Raw genomic sequence first — 16311 nt, forward strand, 5'->3', positions numbered from 1 at the left:
GGCCGAAATTGAACTAAAATATTGTTGGACTTAATGATTTTGATGATGACACAACCTCACTTACTTACAAACTAATAAGTGCTTGATTGTTTAAGTGTGTACTCAGTTACAAAGACTAGGAGAATGAAGTGTCTTGTAAAAATACCATGAGGAACAAGAAGGCCAAAAGCAGAGCTATCCATATGGAAGAGTTCCCTCACAGGAACTGGCGCTTCAGAAATGAAGACTAGAGAAGAGATGGTTCCCTCAGGGAACAGAAGCTTCAGAAAAGAAGCCTCATCAGAGAAGAGAAGTTCCTCCCAAGGAACAGAAGCCTCGGAGTAGAAGCTTCATCAGAGAACATGAATACTAAATATATTTTTATATTTTAGGATTTATGTAAGTATAAGATATTAAATGGCACTCGAAAAATTTGTGTGGAATTGGTCTAAAAAGATAAAATTGTGCATGATAGTTTTTAGGAAAACGGTTGCTTTCTAAAACGTTTAACTTTTAAAAGGGATTTTATTTTATTCTGAATTTCGAAAATATCTTGTGCAAAAAGATTTTATTTTATTTTCTTATTTTCGAAAATATCTTTTGAAAAAAATAAAATCACCATGTTTTCCAAAACTTACGGCCTACTCTCCCATGTTCTTCTTCAGTCATGGTTTTGCACATTGAGGAGTTCATGGTTCCTTAATTCAAGGGACATGATCTTCTTAGTGGGTATGAGTAGTGGCGTGATGGATTTGATGCACAAAGAGGTTTTTCCAATGCGTTTATCGCTCTATAAATAGTCATTGAAATCTAATGGAAAAACTCACCCTTGCTCACATAAGTTTTCAAGCTTGAAATCGAGTCAAGTGTCAATTCCACACAAGTTCATTAGAGTGTTCTTAATGTTCTTATACTAGAGTTTGTTTATCTTTCGAGTTGTAATTTGGGGAATGGGGAAGTTTGAGTGAACGTTTGTATATGAGAAATAGAAGTGAGAAAGAGAAGAGAAAGAGAAGAAAGAACAGAGAAGTGAGAAGAGAGAAAGAGAAGAGAAGAGTAACAAGTTGGGTGACTTGTTCCTCACGGTCTCAAGTTCGTAGAGGAACTTGAGTTTGAGTCGTTAGCTTGTAATAGGTTCATTTGCCCTATTATAGTGAAGATTCATTTCTCAAAATCCCAACTGGTCGTGGTTTTTCTCCTTGTTAGGGCCAAGGAGTTTTCCACGTAAAATCTCTCTTGCATTCTTCAGTTCCTTTAGTTAATCTTTCAGTTCCTTTAACTAACTTAATTTTAATTCCGCAAAAATTTTGGCTAAATTCTCATACTACAATTCAACCCCCTCTTCTTGTAGTATTCTTTAAAACAACAATTGGTTTCAGAGCCTAACTTCTAGGAAAATCAGGAAACCCTGAAGAAGAAAGGTCTTGGAGAAAATGAATACTCATGAGAAGCTCGAGGAAGGATACTCAACACAGAGGCCTCCTATGTTCAACGGCAAGTTCTATACCTACTGGAAGAACCGCATGGAGATCTTTATCAAGGCAGAGAACTACCAAGTCTGGAGGGTCATCGAGGTTGGTGATTTCGAAGTCACCAAAACAAATGCTCAGAACGAGGTAATCCCTAAGCCTATGTCTGAATATGAAAAAGAGGACTTTGATAAAATGGAAATAAATGCTATGGCTGTGAAATTGCTCCACTGTGGACTTGGACCTCACGAACACAATCGTGTTATGGGGTGCAAGAACGCTAAGGAAATCTGGGATTTGTTGCAGATTACTCATGAAGGAACTAATGAGGTTAAACGCTCAAAAATTGATCTACTTATGTCTAAGTATGAAAGATTTGAAATGCAACCTAAGGAAACCATTCAAGAGATGCTAACCCGTTTTACTAACATCATAAATGAGTTAGTTTCCCTTGGTAGACAAATTCCTACAGATGAACAGGTTAGGAAGGTTCTTAGAAGTCTTCCACAAGATGAGAGATGTAGAGCTAAGGTGACAGCCCTTCAGGAAACGAAGGACTTTACAAAGTTCAATATTGAACAACTAGCAAGATCTCTCATGACTCATGAGCTACACCTTGGAGTCAACAATGAACCCATGAGGAACAAGGGATTGGCTCTTAAGGCTGATGAGGAGGAAGACTCAGAAGTGGACGAGGATGAGGCTGCCCTAATTGTGCGAAGATTCAAAAAGATGTTCAAGAAAGGCCGAACCTCAAGGAACTTCGGGAAAAAGACCTCAAATACAAAGCCTGACTACAGCTGCCACAAGTGTGGATCCCCAGATCACTTTATCAGAGACTGTCCCCTTTGGGAAAATGATAAAAGGAAAGGAAAGGCTAAGGAACAGGGAAGAGAAAAATTCAGCAAAGCAAACTACCAAAAGTCAGACATGAGGAAGGCCATGATAGCAGCTTGGGGAGACTCAGAGAGTGAAGAAGAAGATGATGACCAACCAGAAGAGGAGACGACCAATCTTTGTTTGATGGCCAAATCAGATGATGAAAAGGCTTACCTTGAGGAACTCCAGAAAGAGGTATTTCTTGATCCTAAACAGCTTAAAACTCTCTCTAAAGATGTCTTAATAAATATATGTCTAGAAGAAGAAGAATTCTTTAGAGATACATGTGTAAAGTTGAACAAATGTGAAAAAGCTCTTAAGATTTGCAAAGAACATGGTGCTTGGTTGGAAACAGCCTATGCCAAGTCTCAAAGCAAACTAAGAGAGCTTGATTTTAAATACAAACACATAACTGAGATAGCTGATAGAATTAAGAATGAAAGTATTCTTCTGAATGTTGAATTAACTCAGTATAAGCTCATAAATTTTGATATCAGTTCTAGCAGTTCCTCAAGCAATCAGTTGCTTTAATTCAATGTTGATTTTAAAAATTTGAAAAATGAGCTTTTTACTTTAAAAACCCAAAAGGATCAACTTGAATCGGAACTGAATGTTAGAAAGGATAGAAGTATTGACCCAAAAGTCATACCTAAATGGATAGCCGAAGCTCAAGGAAAAAGAACTGAAGGCCTTGGTTATATGACCAAGAAGAAAGGTAAGCAAAAGAAATATGTTGAGCTTCCTATCATGAAGGTATGCACTTTTTGTGGTAAGACTGGACATCTCTATGGACAGTGTAGGATAAGAGAAGAAGCTGATAAAAGAAATGTAAAACAAGTGTGGGTCAAGAAAACTGATATTGCATCCACGTCTAAGCAAACCTGGGTTCCTGATCCTAATTCTTAGTTTTCTTGCAGGTCCTAGTGAGGGGGAACAACTCGTGGTATCTCGACAGCGGTTGTTCAAAGCATATGACAGGTGATAAATCAAAATTCCTCTCACTAGAAGACTACCCTTGAGGAACAGTAACCTTTGGGGATAATAAGAAGGGCGAGATCATTGGAAAAGGAAAATTGGAAGATCTAAATCTCATTCCATTGATAATGTGTTCTTGGTCGAGGGCTTAATGCACAATTTTCTCAGTATATCACAATTCTGTGATAAAGGAAACTCTGTAAGTTTTACTTCGGATTCTTGCAACATCATCAACAACAAGTCAGGAAAGGTTGTTCTAGAAGGAACAACAAGAGGGAACACTTATACATTTGACCTCAACTTAATACCAAGGAACAACCTTACATGTATGAGTGTTGTTGAAGATGATCCCCTGTTATGGCATTAACGTTTTGGACATGCTAGCTTTTCATTACTAGACAAGCTGAGGTCAAGGAACTTGGTTGTAGGACTTCTTATTATCAAGTTCCTACAGAACAAAGTTTTTGATGCATGTGTGAAAGGCAAGCATGTTCGCTCATCTTTTAAATTGAAGAAAATGGTAAGCACTACAAAGCCTTTGGAATTAATCTATATGGATTTGTGTGGTCCCATGAGAATTCAAAGCAGGAGTGGCAAGAAATATGTTTTGGTTATTGTTGATGATTATTCTAGATTCACTTGGGTTATTTTTCTTGCTAGTAAAGATGAAACTTTTAACGAGTTTGTTGCTTTTGCCAAGAAAATACAGAAAATCAGTGGTCACTCCATAGTCCATCTCAGATCAGATCACGGAACTGAATTTGAGAACTCAAGATTCGATGAGTTTTGCAGGGAAAATGGCATGAACCATAACTTCTCATCTCCAAGGACTCCTCAACAGAATGGAGTTGTAGAAAGGAAAAATTGAACTCTTGAGGAAATGGCTAGAACGATGCTGATTGCAAGTGGATTGCCAAGGAACTTCTGGGCTGAAGCCGTGAATACAGCATGATACATCCTTAACAGGGTAACAATCAGAAGTATCATCAACAAGACTCCCTATGAACTATTCAAGGGAAGGAAGCCAAAGATATCTCATCTTAGAGCCTTTGGTTGTAAGTGCTTTGTACATAACAATGGTAAGAAAAACCTAGGGAAATTTGATGAAAGAAGTGAAGAAGCCATATTTCTAGGATATGCCTCTGATAGCAAAGCTTATGGAGTTTACAATAAAAGCTCAATGTGTGTTGAGGAAAGCATTCATATAATCTTTGATGAAGTTAACCAATTTGTGAGTGTGTAGGAACTAGAGGATGATAATGATTTTGAAATTACATTGATAAGACACAGGGATGAAGAAGAGACTCAGAAGCAAACCAAGGAAAAGCAGCCTGCTCCAGAAGAGGATCATCAAGAAAATGGAGAGGTTCCTCAACCCGATGAACAGGTAAATGAGGAACAAGCGGAAGAAGCGGGAGGAAAATAACCAGAAGCTCCTCAAATTGGAGTTCTAGCAAAGGAATTTCAACCCAGGCCATTCAAGTATCGAGGTTCCCATCCAACTGATCTAATTATCAGTTATATAGGAAAAGGAACTCAAACAAGATCACAAATGAGGAACTACTGCGCATTCCATGCATTTCTGTCCATTATAGACCCAAGAAATCATCAAGAAGCCTTGGCATATGCTGATTGGATAGTGGCCATGCAAGAGGAACTCAATGAGTTCTAAAGGAACAAAGTCTGGCACCTTGAACCAAAGCCTAAGGGAAAGAAAGTAATTGGGCTCAAATGGTTGTTCAGGAACAAGCTTGATGAACATGGAACCATTGTAAGGAACAAGGCTAGATTGGTTGTGAAAGGCTACAACCAACAGAAAGGTATTGATTTCGATGAAACCTTTGCTCCTGTAGCTAGATTAGAAGCTATTAGAATCCTAGTAGCTTTTGCTTCTTTTATGCGTTTCAAACTCTATCAAATGGATGTGAAATGTGCTTTTCTAAATGGTTTCTTAAATGAGGAGGTGTTTGTTGAACAAACTCCAGGTTTCGAAAATCCTAAATTTCCAAATCATGTTTTTAAGCTTGATAAAGCTCTCTAAGGGCTTAAACAAGCTCCAAGAGCCTAGTATGAAAGGCTTTCAAAGTTCCTACTGAAAAATGATTTCAAAAGAGGAAAAGTAGACAAAACTCTTTTTCTTAAATCTCAAGGAACTGATTTGTTAGTTGTACAGATCTATGTAGATGATATTATATTTGGTGCTACTAACAATGGTTTGTGCAAGTACTTTGCTGAGCTAATGGGTGGTGAATTTGAGATGAGCGTGATGGGTGAATTAAATTTCTTCCTTGGACTTCAAATAAAGAAAACAGCTGAAGGAATAATGATTCACCAACAGAAGTATGTCAAGGAACTTCTGAAGAAGTACAACATGGATAATTCCAAGACAAATCATACACCTATGGGAACAGCAACAAGACTTGATGAGGATCCACAAGGAACAAGTGTGGATCAAACCACTTACAGAGGTATGATTGGTTCATTGCTATATCTAACAGCAGTAGGCCTAACATTTCTTTTAGTGTTGGATTGTGCGCTAGATTTCAGTTTAATCCTAAAGAATCACATCTAACGGTTGTTAAGAGAATTTTGAGATACCTCAAAGGAACAGATGACCTGTGTCTGTTCTATCCTAGAAGTGATGACTTTATGCTTAGAGGATTCACAGATGCTGACTATGCAGGTGACCTAGTCAATAGGAAAAGCACCTCAGGTATGGTTTAGTTTCTTGGCTCTTGTCTAGTTTCTTGGGGTTCCAAGAAACAAAATATTGTTGCATTGTCTACTGCAGAGGCTGAGTATGTAGCAGCAGCTGCTTGTTGCTCTCAAGTCCTCTGGATTAAACAACAGTTGCGTGACTTTGGTATTAAATTTAATTGCATTACTATCTATTGTGATAACACTAGTGCAATTTGCATATCTAAAGATCCAGTCCATCATTCAAGAGTTAAGCATATTCATATAAGGCATCATTTCCTTAAGGATAATGTTAATAAGGGTTTGATTAAATTAGATTTCTGCCAAACTGACAATCAAATTGCAGATATATTAACAAAACCCTTGAATAGAGAAAGGCATGAGAAGATTAGAATGGAACTTGGGATGATTAAGTTATACTGAGAAAAATGCATCAAGTTCCCTCAGGTATGAAACTCAAACTGACATGCTTAATCTGTTGTATACTGTGCACAAGTGTTATATGTTCAATTACATAGTTAAGACAGGTTGTGAGCAGGAGTAATATTTACTAAGGGCATGTAAATTTGAAAGTCATAGAATATGAAAAGTCCAAAATTGGTTGCATGAGCCTTGTTGATTTGTTCCGTGTATCAAGTTGTATTTGCAAGTGTTCTTTATTGATAAAATTCAAGAGATAAAATTGTTGTGTTTATCTATTTTTCAAAATTCCAAATTCTTTTTATCTAAACACAAAAATCAGATGAATGCATCTAAATTCATCATTATCTTTTGTTCAAAAAGTAGCCCACTTACACTACTCTCTTGAAACACGGTTTGAGTTTCCCTAAGCAATAAATATGAGTGTCAAATCAACTAAATTCACTTCACCTCCCAAACGACACCTCACTTCACCAATTTACCTCCACCATAAAAAGATGTCAGATAGGGGTGGCAATTCGGGTCAGCAGGTCGGGTTCGGGTCAGATTTTGGGTCAATTTTGGGTTATGTTAAGAAACTATTAAAAATAGTGTAAAACTTAATATTATTACGAAATATGAAATTTGGGTCAAATCGGGTCGAATTCGGGTTGTTCGGGTTCGGTTCTGGTCGGGTTCGGGTCTCTCTCAGTAACTTCGGGTCGGGTTCGGGTCGGATTTTCGTGTCGGGTCAGGGTTTGCCAGCCCTAATGTCAGACTCACCAAAATTTACACCACACAAAAATTACCTTCTCTCTCATCTCTCCGATCAAAATTACTCTCCAATGTCTACCTCTCCAAAAACCCAAATTGAAGCCGAAACAAATACAAACCCTACCCAAGAAATCACCATGGAAATCATCCCGGAAACACAAAATCCTGAAGCCTCCAAGCACGAATCTCCCATAGATTCTAGCACTTCTCGCAAAAGGAAAGATGAAGACATGCAAGAAGAAATCGAGAAAATTCCGGAGATGGGTGTCAACTATCGAGACAAGCCTGCTTCCATGAAAAGGCTGGAGAAGATCAGTGACCACTTTGTGACAGGTTTGGCACTTAATTTACCTTGGTGTAGATCTGTTAAGCTTTATGAATTGCTAGATCTGTTTGAGGCTCAAAATTGGGTGAATTTGTTGGGTGAATGTTTCAATTGAGTTTGTATGTTGATGTTATGAAGGATTTCTGTAAAATCTTTAAGTATTCTAAAGGTGTAATTCGTTGTTGTGTGCTTAAGAAGGATATTGAGTTTGATGCTATGTATTTGGTTGAGTTGTTTGATGTGCCCAATACTGATTACGATATTTATTTTAAAAATAATGTGATAAGGAACCCTCTTCCTGATGCCAATATTGATGAAATAGTGGAGTATTTAGGTGGTGACCCTGAGGAAACTTACATAAACCACAATGACCTAACCCCTCTTGATAAAATCCTGTTAAAATTTGTGTTCAATGACATAATCCCTCGTTCTCAAAAGAGAGACAATGCAAACAAGCTTGATTCTATCCTAATCTATTGCCTAGCCAAAAAGATCCAAATCAACTTTCCCTCCATCATGATCCAACACCTTTGTTCCTAAGGGATGGAAGGTGGGATATGGTAACTTACTCACCTATGTATTTGAAAGCTTTGGTATCTCCTTGACTAATGTTGAACCCCTGCCCCTCAAAAACACTGAGTACATACAGCCTATATTCCTTGAAAACCATAAGTTGAGGATTGTAGATGGGTGTTTTGTAGCAATGCAGGAGGAAAAGGAGACTAGACCTAGGTAAGTGAGTGCACCATCTGAGGGGGAAGATGAAAGGGTTGTTGCTATGGTTGAGGGAGTTGTTCAGGAAATTCAGGAGCAAGAGGAGGAAGAGGAAAAGCAGGTGGAAGAAGTCATTGAGACAGAGGGAAGGAAGAAAAGGAAGAGCTTGAGGCTGATGAAGAATAAGGAGACCTCTGCACCCATTTGCATTGACATGACTGTGGTGCAAGAGGAATTGCAGAAAGTCACAAGCTCTCCTACTTCGGGCAAGCATGCATCTGCAGGAACAGGTTTTGCAGCTTTCAGTTCCCCACCAAAGGTTCCCAGCGAGGATGTCAAGGAGATGAAGGATATGCTCCTGAAGGTGCTGAAGGAACAAGAGGATTCAAAGCAGAACATGGAGGAACTGAAGAAGAGTGTGATAACTCTAGATGCTGCTGTGAAGGAACTGGTCAAAAGCTCAGAACAGGGGAGACAGTCCACTGTCAAGGACATAGTGTCTCAAATGAGCAAGAAGCTGGAGGATCTTGTTGTTGATGATGACCAGAGCACTACGTCCTAAACTATCCTACCTTGCAGCCTTTCTTTGTTGATGAAACATTCTGTTTATTTGCTTTTGGGAAAAAATTTTAATTTGGTCTGAAATATTTTGGGCACTTTTTAATTTCTTTTGGCAAACTTGCAAATTTGGTACATTGGCCGATGTTTTAAATCGGTTTTGGATGATTATAATCTATGTTTCTTTTGCCTATATGCTTTGTGAATATTTTCTCTCTATGCATGCTTCTTGTCTTAACACTAAACCACTAGTTGGTGCTGTGTTATGGTATACTATACGTGTGTGTGTTAGTTTTTGATAATGCCAAAAGGGGGAAAAGGATGCAAACTATCAAGGAAACTTAATCATTCTATGGTCTCTGTTCGAAATCTTCACAAGCTGCCTAATCTCTACAAGCAGGTATAATGTATATACAAGTTTTTTAGTTTTTCCTTAAGCTACTTATTTATGTATTGTTTTTATTTCCTTAACATTAGTTTCCATTATCCATTTATTTTGTTTTTGCATTTTCTTTCTTTAGGAATAAAATGGATTATCACTGTTTCCTTGTAAGTAAGTTTGGTTTGTTTGTCATCATCAAAAAGGGGGAATATTGTTGGACTTAATGATTTTGATGATGACACAACCTCACTTACTTACAAACTAATAAGTGCTTGATTGTTTAAGTGTGTACTCAGTTACAAAGACTAGGAGAATGAAGTGTCTTGTAAAAATACCATGAGGAACAAGAAGGCCAGAAGCAGAGCTATCCATATGGAAGAGTTCCCTCACAGGAAGTGGCGCTTCAAAAATGAAGACTAGAGAAGAGATGGTTCCCTCAGGGAACAGAAGCTTCAGAAAAGAAGCCTCATCAGAGAAGAGAAGTTCCTCCCAAGGAACAGAAGCCTCGGAATAGAAGCTTCATCAGAGAACATGAATACTAAATATATTTTTATATTTTAGGATTTATGTAAGTATAAGATATTAAATGGCACTCGAAAAATCTGTGTGGAATTGGTCTAAAAAGATAAAATTGTGCATGCTAGTTTTTAGGAAAACGGTTGCTTTCTAAAACGTTTATCTTTTGAAAGGGATTTTATTTTATTCTGAATTTTGAAAATATCTTGTGCAAAAAGATTTTATTTTATTTTCTTATTTTCGAAAATATCTTCTGAAAAAAAAAATAAAATCACCATCTTTTCCAAAACTTACGGCCTACTCTCCCATGTTCTTCTTCAGTCATGGTTTTGCACATTGAGGAGTTCATGGTTCCTTAATTCAAGGGACATGATCTTCTTAGTGGGTATGAGTAGTGGCGTGATGGATTTGCTGCACAAAGAGGTTTTTCCAATGCGTTTATTGCTCTATAAATAGTCATTGAAATCTGATGGAAAAACTCACACTTGCTCACATAAGTTTTCAAGCTTCAAATCGAGTCAAGTGTCAATTCCACACAAGTTCATTAGAGTGTTCTTAACGTTCTTATACTAGAGTTTGTTTATCTTTCGAGTTGTAATTTGGGGAATGGGGAAGTTTGAGTGAATGTTTTTATATGAGAAAGAGAAGTGAGAAAGAGAAGAGAAAGAGAAGAAAGAACAGAGAAGTGAGAAGAGAGAAAGAGAAGAGAAGAGTAACAAGTTGGGTGACTTGTTCCTCACGGTCTCAAGTTCGTAGAGGAACTTGAGTTTGAGTCGTTAGCTTGTAATAGGTTCATTTGCCCTATTATAGTGAAGATTCATTTCTCAAAATCCCAAGTGGTCGTGGTTTTTCTCCTTGTTAGGGCCAAGGAGTTTTCCACGTAAAATCTCTCTTACATTCTTCAGTTCATTTAGTTAATCTTTCAATTCCTTTAGCTAACTTAATTTTAATTCCGCAAAAAGTTTGGCTAAATTCTCATACTACAATTCAACCCCCCTTCTTGTAGTAAATCAATAAAATGGAAAGTAATTTTTGATTTTCTGGCCCAACATCCTATTCAAACAAGTCATTCAGAAACTACTCATCTTCCGGATGAAGAGATTCTCATGACGCAAGAAGACAAATGGTTAATGTAATTCGACGGTGCATCCAATAAAAAAGGATGTGACGTGGGAGTGTTACTCATCAGTCCAGAGGGAGCACATGCTCCAATATAATCTCAGTCAAACTAGACTTTGAGGTTATTAATAATGTCGCGGAATGTGAAGCGTGCATTATTGGATTAGAAGCAGCAGCTAGCATAGGTGTGCAAAATTATAGGTATATGGAGATTCTAGTTTGATTATAAACCATATACTAAAAAATGGATAATAAAGAACTCCATAATGATATTATACCAAACACACTTAGAGCAACTCATCGAGTATTTTGAACATATTGATTTTAAATACCTCCCAAGGGATGATAATCAATTTGCCGATGCGCTAGCGTAATTAGCCTCACTGATCAACATTCCAGATCACTCAAATATGATGCCATTATGCGTTGATAGAAAATAAGAACCAGCATATTGCAACGCAATAGAAGAAATAAATGACATCGAAGGATACAATCCTTGGTATGATCATATCCTCCAATATATTACCCATGGCACATATCCTGAAAATACTTCGTCGAAAGAACAACGAGCCTTGAAAACACTCGCGGCCCAATATGGTCTATTTAATGGTCAATTATGCAAAAAGGGGCCTAATGGTCAAAGCCTATTGTGTATAGACTAACCTGAATCCACACGTCTTATAGAGAATACTCACAAAGGTATTTGTGGACCTCACATGAATGGTAAAATGCTTGCTAAAAATTTTTTAAGACAAGGGTACTATTGGTCCATTATGGAACATGATTGCATACAATATGTTAAAAAAATGTCCAGAGTGTCAAATGTTCGCTAATTTACAACACCATCACCATCCGAACTATACAATCTCACTTCCCCTTGGCCTTTTTCGACTTGGGGAATTGACATAATTGGAAAAATTTCTCCAACAGGAGCAGGAGGACACGAGTACGTATCAGTAGCCATCGATTACTTCACCAAGTGGATTGAGACTGCTTCTTACGTGAATATCACTTCTAAACATGTCGCAAAGTTCCTCGAAAGAAACATATTTTGTAGATACGGATTTTCCACACGATCTAATTAGTGATCAGGGATCTCAATTCAAAGCTGAAGTTGAGACCCTCTTAACTCGTTATAAATTAAAACACCATCACTCATCTCCATATAGACCTCAAATGAATGGAATTGTAGAATTGCAAAATAAAAACATAACAATCATCATTAAGAAAATGGCAGAAAATTATAAAGACTTGCCGAATAAACTACACTTCGCTCTATGGGGTTATAGAACGTCCATACAAACATCAATAAGAGTAACTCCATACTCCTTAGTTTTTGGAATGGACGCAGTTCAACCAGTCGAACTGGAAATACCATCCCTATGCATCGTACTCGAAAGTAAGCTACCGAAAGCTAAATGGTTAAGAGTGAGGTATGAAGAGCTTTTATTCCTCGATGAATGGCAATTAAGAGCTTTGCATCATGTACAAGTCTACCAACGACGCATTGCGCGACATTTTAACAAAAGGGTACGAACCAGAAATATCAAAGAAGGTAACTTTGTACTAAAAGAGGTGAAGGGTCCACCAACCGATCCAAGAGGGAAATTCAAACCTAATTGGATAGGGCCCTACCGCGTAATTGAAATTCTATCAGGAGGAGCTGTCAGATTAATGGATATTGGAGGTGATGAAATTCACCAATTAATAAACATTGATCGACTTAAAAAATATTACATATGATATCCGGATAAACTCGTTCATTCATAAATCATTTTCTTTAGCATTCAATTAAAAGATTCTAAGTGTCATGCACTTTACCGAATAACACGGTAAAATCCATAACACTTGGGGGGTAATTTAAAAATTGAACATAGACCTATCAAGTGTTCATATTTTTTCGAACATCACGAAAAACTCTTCACACTTGGGGGGGTAATAATGCAAAAAAAATTTAACGCTCGTAGCACAGGTGCCGCACGCAACTATAATAGTTGCGCGCGGTTGTCACGCGCAGTGAAATTTGTTGAGCACGATAGGTTCGCGCAACCTAAGACGTTGCGCGCGCCACCTGATGACGAACTGCGAACCCATAATTTTTGCGCAAGAATATTTTTTACTTGCGATAAAAAGAGGGGCGTTCCTCGAAAAAAACATATACTCAAAAATAAAAATTAAGCTTTGATTTAAATTATTAAACAAAGTTTGATCAATTTTTCATTCAATTTCTACATAAGAGGTTGAAGAAAAATAAAAAAATATATAATAAAAACGTTGCAAAGAGCTACGCAAAGCCCTAATTTCGTAATACGAATACATATGCAATCTTTATGATTCGGACATATTAAAAAAAAATATAATAAAGGTCATTTTATTCCATTCAAAATTCAAAAAAGAAAACAAGAGGCATTGTTGAACTAGATACTAAATTAAAAAAAAAAAAAAAAAAAAGAACATAGTAGTGATTACACTTTATTCGAATTAAACTAATGTAGACACCCATTTGTGTCTCCCCAAAACCAAACCCAGTGATGAGTACCTTTCACGTAAAATCATAATCGAATGAAACGAAAGTGTGGAAAGGTCTAGTGTTGCGGAAAGTTTTTATTTCTTTTCTTTTCTCTTCTCTCTGTTTTTGAAAACTTTATTTTAAGAAAACAGCCAATCCAGTTTGATTGGTCCATGATATGGGTCCAATAGTGGTGTATTTGGATGGGGCTTGCAAAGACCTTTCCAACGATATATTATAAGCCCAATTCCGATGAATATTGAGGAATTTATGGCCAATTTACTAAACTGGGCTCGGTTTGAGCTTTAAGTACGGCCTAATGATCTAGGGGAGGGCCTAATATGATTTATCATTCCTAATGTAATTAGAAATGGTTTTGGTCTTCTAGAACATTCTAGAAGGTTCTTATCATTCTTAATTCAATTAGGATTCTTTAGAGTTTTAATTAGATCAAATAACATTTTCGACTGAAATTATATTATTTTATCTTCCAGTACGGTAAAATTATCAGATTTTCGAAAACGTGTTAAAAGCCGGTTTGGCGTCCAACCCCAGGCCTTGGCGTCTGGAACCAGGATTGGCGCCAGACGCCAGCCATTGGCGCCTGGCGCTAGCCACTGGTCCTAGCGCCAATGAGCCAGGGCTGGCGCCAAGTTGTTTTTGCGATCTTCAGACTCTGTTTTGATAAATTATCTTTTTTTGGCTGATTTTCTCTATAAATATCGTATCATAAACTCCGTTTTCATGGACGAATTCTCCTTATTCTGAGATCATCTACATCTATTGCTCACCAATTCTCTTTATTCTTAAGTTTTAATCAACAATCACTTTTTCAATTACCAATGATCAATATTCATTGACCAATAATCAACTCTTTTCATTCACAAAATTATTCATCAACTCTCTTCATTCATCTTCATCATTCATTCATTCTTCCTTTAACTTTATTCTTTAACACAAAATTCCGCATTCAAAAGATCTAGAAACACCTAGCCATATTCGAAGTTGCCTTCGCCCTAGACGTGAAAGGTTTTAATTTCTGAGGGTTTGGTCCCTAATCTCTATTTCAATTATTTAATTTGATTGTTTTAATTACAATTTTCCTTGAAGTTACTAACGTGTGTATTTTGTAATTAGAAAGAGGTATGAGGCATCCAAGTAAGTACTTTAATGGTTTAATTGATATCATGATATAGATATCATGCTTAGATTGTTATTTTGATGATTCCTAGTATCATGTCTAGGGTATTTTTAATATTAAGCGTGATTAAAAGTATGATACTAGGGGCTATGATATACTTGCAGTTAAACTCGATAAATGGGGCTTCTAACACCCATAAAAGCCATCCTATACCAGTTTCAACTAAGCATTCAAGGGATTATGTTCCTAAATCTCAACGAATCGACTACGCCTAGGCAAATAATAGTTACAATAATGCAATTATCGTCTACCAAACAATCTTAAAGTTCGAAACATGGAAAAAATAAGTTAAGTGCACACTTCGTGCCAATTTTCGAATTCAAAATGTTCAAAACATTATTTATAATATAATTATTTCTAATGATATAATTACTTCATAATCAACAAGTACAACCAAAATGAGCAACCAAAATAACAAGAAACAAACCAAATTCGGAGAAAAGTGCAAAAAAACGTACTTAAACAAAGAAATGCTCATACAAGGTTTAATACTTAACCATTTTTCATGAAATTTGTTGCAAAACACTCCTTAAACATAGCACAATAACATTGAACAAACAATTTCAAGAATAATGGACTGAATAAAAAACCCCCAGATTCGAAAATTGGGGTTTAATGGTTCGAAAAAACACCCAAATTCCGCCAAGAACAAACGAATTTAAACAAAATAACTTACATTGGATTATGGAAAATGTGAATTAAGGGGAGATCTACTTCCTTTAGCTTTGAAAATCGCAAAAAACCGAGCTTTTTAGAGAGAGAGAGAGGAACAAAAATGGCGAAAGAAGAAGAACAAGAGTGCGAAATAAAAATCGCGCTCGGTGATTTCTTTTGCTGACTTAAATATCGCGTGCAACCTAAACACTTGGGCGTGACAGACCAGCACAACTTAGAACGATGCGTGCGCCTAGCCAACGCGACCCACTGAATTGCGCGCGGATACTGGTTACTAAAATGACCGACATCCGGATTTTGATCCGTTTGATTATTTTTCAACGGTTTTTGCTTGTTATTAGACGTAATGGCGCGCAAATTATCAAAATCTTTTTTTAAAATTGTTTTGCATTTTGTACTTTGCTTCTTCTTTGATATTTTTTTGCATCATTCTGCATGCACACCGTGGTTTGTGTCATCCCTAAGCATATGTTTTGAACGTTTTTCGTAAAAGTATCTTAAGACGTTCCGTAGTGGTGCTTTACGTAAAAGCTCTTATAGACAGGTTTGTCATTTTACTGTACTGACGTTATAAATGTCCGACTTTTCTTCTTTTTTCATGTCCATAGAAAAAAGGAAGGCGTCATCATGCAGCGTAAAAATGCAAGATGTTATCATACATCGTAAAATTGTATGGCGTAGGTGTTGCGTAAAATTTCACTTCTTCCCCAGCTTTGCGAGATCTACTCTCGGAACTAAAAGGTAGAGAATTACTTTTCTTTATGCGTTAGCTCACAAGTCGACAGGCACGCCGAACCATTCAGGAACATACACTTCTTGATTGGAAGCAAATACGGTAGTTAATGCGCTTACTAGCTTATCGAACAGTTAGGGTGTTATCCACCCCCTGTATAAAGAGCGATGAGACAATGTCGCACCTATGTATCCACGTGCCCCCAGTCCTAAGACACGTGTACTCATCTTATGGACAAAATTGCTGAGAGAGTTGCCGATTTTCTTCTTTTCTCACTGGATTTAAATATATGCCTCAAGTCCTGATACATATATATCTATCTTGTGGACATCAAGTATTGCGTTTTGACAAGCGAATTGTCAAGAACTCTATTCCGGCTGCGAAAGCCGAAATGTTTAGGATACGAA

The sequence above is a fragment of the Chenopodium quinoa genome, unplaced genomic scaffold (assembly GCF_001683475.1).
Source record: "Chenopodium quinoa cultivar QQ74 unplaced genomic scaffold, ASM168347v1, whole genome shotgun sequence".
Classification (NCBI taxonomy): Eukaryota; Viridiplantae; Streptophyta; class Magnoliopsida; order Caryophyllales; family Amaranthaceae; genus Chenopodium; species Chenopodium quinoa.